Here is a 6,000-nt window from a genome sequence, read left to right as displayed (position 1 = left end):
CAACCGCATGGACTTAAGAGTAACCTGAAGTGCTTTTAACAGACGTATCTCAGTTTGAACAATTTTTATAATGAAAAGAGAAAAAGGTGAAAGAGGAAGGGAAAGAGAAAGCAAGAGAGGGAGATAAAAAGAAGAGAGAGAGAAAATACGTGTCAATTTTTCATACATGTTGAATTGTCCTTTCCAGATGCATCTTTCATCAATACTTACAGAGAGAACTTACATGGTTTCATCAAAGTTGTCGAATTATGAAATCTGTTGTGATAAAGCCTATCTTCTGTATCTTAGTATTGAACTCATCAGTTGTCATATGATTTCAGTCATGACTACTTGTGAAAATACCATCCTGCCCCCAAGACAACAGAATAGTCAACATTGGAATGACATCACATATAATTAAATATATTCTAAAAATCTATTAAATCTACTTAATCTTTTGAATGTATACAGTGAAGAACATTTTCTCTGAAATCTTAGTAAACTGTATTTATGTCCTTGTTTACTGCAATATTTTCAAATCAGAATCAGACAGTTATTTTGCCACCTTCCCCAATTATTTTGCTACCTTTGTTATTGTTGTTGTTTAAAACTTTAACACTTCAGAGAAATATTATGAAAATGTTTTCATATTTCCTTCCTTCTTTATGATTGCAAATGTTATTCATATTAGATTCTTACTACTTATTTTCCATTCTAAATTAAAAAAAAAAAAAAAAAAAAAAAAAAAAAAAAAAAAAAAAGAAAGAAAGAAGAAATACCATCTCAACTATCTCTCTTTTATTTTTCAGCATTCTTTGGATTTTTTTTTACATAGATATTGCCAGCGTAATGTAAACAAAAGCAGTGCACAATTTAGGGTGATTTTGAAAGTATTGATATTATTCTTGTCTAAATGGTACACAGAACTTATTTTGTTCCAGAGCATAAGAATGACTGAGACTTGAAGAATATAAAAGCAGTGCTATTCTCCATATCACCAATGATGTATAAGAGGTTAAAAGATCAGACTCTGCATATGGCAGGACATCATTAGGAGAGCTGCATTATAGTAGAAATATTTTCCATCAAATGTTGATATTTATTACGTTTCTTCTATTCCATATGCAGTCACATAGTCACACTTAAATGTTTATATTTATTCTGAATTAATATGTTCATGGTTTGTTGACTCAGTTTAATTAGTTGTAGTCCTTTATAAAAAGCTTCAGTAAGCTGATCATTGCATATTATATAGCACTTATGTGAAAGATGCATCTCTGAGATTCTGTTTGTTATTGGTATTTTTTTTGTTGTTTTTTTTTTTTTTTGTTTTTGTTTTTGTTTTTTTGTTTTTTTGTTTTTTTATAAAATTCTGAATCTCAGTACAGTTTAGAAATTGTGTGATCTCTGATCTCTGGAGGTTTCTTCTATTTTGATTTGCGGAAATCCATGAATCTTATTCCTGGCACATTTTTTAGGATTTTTGACCTACAGGATCAGGTTGGATATTTACCTGGACAGGCTGGAGAAGTGGGCCCATGTGAACCTAATGAGGTTCAACAAGGCCAAGTGCCTTGGTGTTACAGTTGGGCTGGGGCATTCCCAGGTGTTTATACAGACTAGGCAAAGAACTCCTGAGTGCAGCCCTGTGGAGGACTTGGAGGTCTTGGTAGACAAGAAGCTGGACATGAGCCAGCTGGACATGAGCCAGCAGTGTGAGCTTGCAGCCCAGAAAGCCAACTATATTCTGGGCTGTATTAAAAAGTGGGTGGCCAGCAGGGAGAGGGAGGTGATTGTCCCCCTCTATTTGGTTCTTGTGAGGCCCCACCTGGAGTACTGCATCCAGACCTGGGGCCCCCCATACAGGAAGCACGGGGAGCTCTTGGAGTAGGTCCAGAGGAGGGCCACTAAGATGATAAGAGAGCTTGAGCACCTCTCCTATGAAAACAGGTTGAGGGAACTGGGCTTATTTAGCTTAGAGAAGAGAAACTTCTCGGGAGACCTCATTGTGACCTTCCAATACTCCAAGGGAGTGTATAAACTGGAGGGGGTGTGATTGTTTACAGGGGTTGAGAGTGTTAAGACAATCAGGAATGTTTTTAACTAAGGGGAGGTTTAGGTAGGATATTAGGAGGAAGTTTTTCATTCAGAGGTTGGTGATGCACTGGAACAGGTTGCCCAAGGATGTTGCAGATGCCCCATCCCTGGATGCATTGAAGGCAAGGCTGGATGTGGCTCTGGGCAGCCTGGTCACCAGTTGTTGGTGACCCTGCTCATGGCAGGTGTATTTGTAATTAGGTGATCATTGTGGTCCTTTTCAAACCATGCCATTCTATGGTTCTATGACAAGATAAATTAAGTCTGCTTTTCTCCAGTATTTTCCGTCTTGCTAGTGGTCTGCATACATTTTCTGAAGTTCCGTCTCTAAATAACCCACACATCAGAATTGAAAAGCTTTTCTGGCAAGTAGGAAAGAGAATAGATAAAATATAGCAAAGAGTTAAATTTGCAAAAAGAAAAAGAGTCTTCATATTATGCCACCAGCTGTGAGCAGAATTCATTTGCCTCTCAAATATAGCCCCAAGGGAAGACTCCCAGAGTAGTGTGTGAAACAGAAGGTTGCAAATGTCCTGAAGATCTTAAACAGTTTTAGGACTTGTTCAAAATCAGAAGTAGTAAAAATGAAACTGCACAGAACTGAGTGAAGATATATGTGTATATATATATATCTTTATATATCTTTATTTATATATATATATATATATATACTTGTATACTAAGTTCTCGTAAGGTAAAAATTAGACAACAACAAATATTAATTCTCCCTCTACATGTTTGACCTCAGCTCTCTTTTTTTTTTTTTTTTTTTTTTTTCCCTCCAATCTTTACTTTCATATTAAATTTTCTCTCTTTTTTTTTACCCTTATATTCCAACAGTTATGTCCCTATTTCCCTTTCTTCACTCTCTGCTTAATTCACCAAAGCAGATGTGCCTGCTTGATCTGATTGACTTTAACAGGATTTCTCAGAAGCTGTAAGTAAAGTAAGCAGTCTCTTGTTCCTTTTTCAGCTGTGTATGTTCTTATTAACTTTAAAATACTCCAAATCTCCAGGGCATTGAACCCCTTTAACTCTTTGCAACACAAATGGAAGTTAAGGACAACTGACATTTCATAGGACCTCCTCAGCATTTTAGTATATCGATATGTAAATGCCCAATGGGTCAGATCCAAAGTCGCTTGAAATCAATGAAAAAATCTCTTGTTGACTCAAACAGGCTTTGGATCAAACCCTATTTGTTTATCTGCCCTTCTGTATTAACCTTTTATGTTTCTCATCTTTCCCTATCAATATCCCTTGCTAGAGGCAATCTTGGCAAGACTAAACATATGGAGAAAATTAATAAGGTGAGTGTATTATTCAGCAGTAGAGTAAATGAAAAAGGAGAGGGGAGGGAGGTAGAGGAGAGGGGACAGAAGAGGAAGAAAGAAAGGGAGGAAAGAAGGAAGGGAGGAAGAAGGAGCTAAAAAGGAAAATAAAAGAGAAAAAAGAAGACATGAAAAATTTGAGTTCACTTAAATGAGCAACGCAGTGTCATTTAATTATCAGATTTGGTACATAGGAATTTTTGTTTCTTCAGTCACCTAATAAGAAATACGTTTGAAGAATTCTGTGTAACTGAAGAGGTTCTAAGTGATCCAAAATGGAACGGAAAAAGGTGCAGGTGGAAGGAAGACACAGAATAAGGTGCGGGGAGAGGGCGGAGTTGATAAGTAAGTTAAAATCCATCTTGTTGCATTACATTATTTTAATTTTGGATTTTTTATTTTCTTTTATAAAACATATTACTCAGTCTGCAGATTCTCTGCAGTTTATAAAGAAAACATGAGATATACTGATGCATAAAATATTGGGACCAGCATCACAGTATGTGCAAAATTCCATACAAAATTCAGATGTGCAGTAGAATAGAAATTCCTTATTTCTTGACTAGATTAAAATGGGTGCATAATTTATCTGGTGCAAAATATATGCAATGCTCTTTCTTAATAATTTATATTGAAAAGATGTTTTAGCATTTGGTGTCAAGAGCTACTCTTGAAAAAACTCAGACAAGAAAATGCATGTAAAAATAGACATTCCTTATAAGAAGAAGAATTTTTTTTTAATATATCTCTCTCCTCTCCTGCCTCCCTCTCCCATTTAATTAAAAGGATACAATATCAACATTTTCAAGATTATAAAAATTAACTATGATCCTTATCTATTCATCTATTCATACAGTTACTTGTCACGAACCTTTATATTATAGAGTTAGAGATGTTATATATGTATCTTCAGTGGAAACTAAACCTAGGCATCTAAGAAGATTTCTTATGATTTTGTGATCTATGTAAAAAACATAACACAAACACAATGAGGAGGATAACAATCTACCCAAAGATCACATAGTAATTATAGACCATAGCACTAACCAAACTTAACATTTTAAAAGTTGCTGAGATTATTTGTCTGTTTAACTGGAGCAAAAGGAAGACTGAGTGATGGGTTAAGGTTGCTCAGGGATTTGTGTCTGAGCACTAAAACTCCCTGCCTATTAAACCATCCTGCCAAGAAGGCACAACTCCTGATTCTATCAGTTACCACAGTCTCTATGAATAGTAGGTGGGGGCTAGAGGTGGGAACATCAAAATGTGATCTGGATCTGCAGACAGAAAAACAAATTATTTTTCTTTAGCAAGATCAGGGAAGCATAGCAACAGCTGAGATTGTTTGAGAAATCAGACTGTTTGCAATTACAGCAGAAATGGTAGTCAGGATTGGACACAGACACAATCTGATGGGAATAAAAAGTAGGTATATTGTGTCACCTTTGTAATGTAACAGAGAATATGAGCTTCTACAAGATACTGCTAATGGGGAGCTAGAGCTCTTTTGGCTGTCTGTGGATGTCATGGTTCTATGTTTTTATGGTTTCAGTACTCCACATGAAAACATCATGTAGTGTACAGGGTATTAAAGTGTCACTGCCCCAATCCCAGCTACCTATCCCTGTACATTACAGCAGTCACGGGATCTGACCCTTCCGGGTGGGGAGGGCACTCTCTTTCTCGAGACCTTTGTTAGGGAGCATTATCAGTAGTTCAGGTTTCTGTGCTGGAAAACCTGACCTTGAAAGATTAGGCGTACTGCCAGTGTTCTGGGATATTTGTAAACTTTGAGCACTACTTAGTCTAAGTAGTGCTTTTTTTTTTTTTTTTTTTTTTTTTTTTTTTTTTTTTTTTTTTTCTCATTCCTCTTGGTAGCTTCAATTCATTAACCCTTTTTTAGCAAGCACCAGCGATGAACCCACTCATTATCGTGGGGGTACTGGGTAAAGGATTAAAAGCAATGATGTTAGTCACAACCTACTGGCCAATAATCCATCTCACACTTGTCTGTTGTGGAATTGCATTCATATATAAATACCTAAGGGCACTGATGGAGACACCTATGTTTTACCTATTTGCAATGTGGTATGATTTGAATTTTGACATTTACATCCCAGAAGGAATGGCTAATTTCACAAACAACTACATCCCAAATGGAATAGCTAATTTTACAAACAACACGATGTTCAGATCAGTCTCTGGGTTTTCTTCGCAGTTTGTCAAACGTTTTTTGAATCCTGAATTAATAGTCATGTTGGTGTGCATGTCATCAATTTTCCTGAATGTATTCCTATGCATTTGTATTAAGGGAAAGGAGTCTCTTCCAAAACTAGAGAATGATGATTGGCAGGGAATATGGAGAGGTTTAGGAAAGGTTTTAGAAGCATGGGGACCACCAGTGTCATGGGATTTTACTCTTGAACACCTGTGGGATCCTGAGAAACTAAGCCAGTATTTGAGTCAGGGACAATGCGGCTTACATAAATCTAAGGAGGTACAACTTATTTGGGGTTTGGCTTGTGCTTACCGTGCCCTATATAATACCATTCTGAAGAGAGAGAGTTTCTGAGGTTCAAGCCAAAGGGGAAAA

Source organism: Tympanuchus pallidicinctus, unplaced genomic scaffold (genome assembly GCF_026119805.1).
Source record: "Tympanuchus pallidicinctus isolate F22 unplaced genomic scaffold, pur_lepc_1.0 scaffold9, whole genome shotgun sequence".
Lineage (NCBI taxonomy): Eukaryota > Metazoa > Chordata > Aves > Galliformes > Phasianidae > Tympanuchus > Tympanuchus pallidicinctus.
This window is presented reverse-complemented; position numbering follows the sequence as displayed.